A 2,087-nucleotide genomic window follows, 5' to 3' on the forward strand; every position below is an offset into this window, starting at 1 on the left:
CTTGAAACACGAAAACCGGGTCATTCAATCAAGCTATGTGTGTTTTCTTATTTTGGATTACTGTAGATAGAAATCTCTACGTACCCTGGACTCGGAGATTCAACATTTCTTTCGTTGAATTTCACAGATTTCGAAATTAGATAAATTGAGAAACTGGTTGTAAATGATCTGAATACTTTGAACTGAATTACAGAAAAGCAGAAAATTCAATTTTTGAATAAGAGAATTATGGAAACATTTTCCTATATTTCTGTAAAAAAATCAAGTTTCTAGCTGCTCTGGGAGCCGAGATACGTTAAATTGAAGTTTTGGAGGCGAGAGAGTGAGGAGGGCGCAGACAGTCAGACATCTCTAACTGTCTGCACCCTCTCCCTTCCATTTGCTATTTTGCTGGCTGCAATCTTCGAATGGCTGCCAACTCAGCTCAAAGTAGTGCTAGAAAGCTGAAATTTTGAGGGAATAGATTCTGAAATATGGCGAAAATTTTGGTGTAAACAATTTTTTTGAAATTTTTCTTTTTTTTTTGAACTTTCAGATTACAAAGATCAGAAGGTTATTTTCGTAGTCTCAGGACTTGTTTGTTATCTACGTTTTGGTGGATTTCTCATCGTAGAATTCGAAAATTCAAAGTCTCAATTTCTCTGGCAAGATAGACACGGAAAATAAGATGGTATCGGTGGAAATCCGAAGAAACACGACGGCGGAGATTTTTCCGAAAGATACGAAAATGGTGTTTAGTTTAGACCCGAAAAAGTGATCTTTCATATAATACTAGTCAGTAATTTGGGGAAATTGTTTTTTAGAAAATCTTGAACCATTATTTTTGTCACATATCAAAGTACAGATCCTGAAAATTTCAGCTTTCTAGCTCTATTTTGAGCCGAGTTACAAACCCTCGAAGTTTTATGCAAGATAGCAAATGGAAGGGAGAGGGCGCAGACAGCAGAGTGTCTAACTGTCTGCGCCACTCTCGGACTCCCAGACTCCACGCATAGACCATAGAGGGCAAGTTCCTAGGTTACAGTAATCCAAAAAACTACAGTAGTTCTGCATTTCCAAAATTTTCGAAAATTCCAAAAGTTTGGAATATTTCGAAATCAATGCAAAATATGCAGTAATCCTAGATTAGCATGATCTACAGTAATCCCGTTTTTCTAAAATCTACAGTCATCAATTTTGAAAATTTTCAGAACTCGAAAATTCCAAAATCGTTAAAAATCGAAAAATCTGAATTTCCAGAATCTACAGTAATCCTAGTTTCCTAAAACCTACAGTAAAACATTTTAATTGCCAAAAAACTTTCGAATTTTCAAAAGTTTCAAAAATTTCGATTATTTCAAAAACTATACAAAGTCTACAGTAATCCTAGATTCACAAAATCTGGAAAATTTTGAAAAATTCCAAAAATCCAAAAATCTTTCAAAAATTCATAAGTTTAGAAAAAATCAAACTGTGTTACGGAATCCACAGTAATCCTCAATTTCCTAAATCTACAGTAACCAAATCGAAATCTCTACATCTCAATTTAAAAAAAACCCCGAAAACTGGAATTTTTCAAATTCGATCATGAAAATAAGGGAAAAATGAAAAATCCAAAGATTCGGAAAAACGAGAAAAAGGTCCAAAAATCCTGGATATCTCCGATCAAAATCTCTAAGAATCAGACGACGTACAAAACGGGACGTCTTCTGAATTAACCGAAAAAAAAGTGGGCGGACCCTAAAAATTTCGGAAATTTTCCCGAAATTTTTGATTTCAGAGAAAATGAGAAATTATAGATTTTTTATTGTGGTTACTGTAGTTTTTCTGTTTGTATATTTACTGGTTTTTGGGAATCATCAAGGTTGGTTTTTTGAAATTTTTGAAAATTTGAAACTTTTGGATTTTTCAAATTTTCAGAAAAATTGAATAATTATACAACTTGAAATTTTCAAATTTTTAAAGTTCAGGAATACTGTAGTTTTTTTTTCGAATTTCAGAAAATGTAAAATTTCCAGAATTTTTTTTTTAATTTGGAATTTTCTAAATTTTTGAAATTTAGAAACTTGAGAAAATCAAAATTTCAAGTTTTGAAAATGGATTACTGT

At 32.4% G+C, this 2,087-nt stretch overlaps 1 protein-coding gene across 1 annotated transcript in view; it reads right to left on the bottom strand.

Annotated features, from left to right (window-relative positions):
- The window catches only part of CBG15826, a gene marked incomplete at both ends in the record, with an annotated part of 11,150 nt that overhangs the window by 7,757 nt on the left and 1,306 nt on the right, over window positions 1-2,087 (bottom strand). The window lies entirely within an intron of this gene.

Source organism: Caenorhabditis briggsae, assembly GCF_000004555.2.
Source record: "Caenorhabditis briggsae complete genome, chrI, whole genome shotgun sequence".
Taxonomy (NCBI): Eukaryota; Metazoa; Nematoda; class Chromadorea; order Rhabditida; family Rhabditidae; genus Caenorhabditis; species Caenorhabditis briggsae.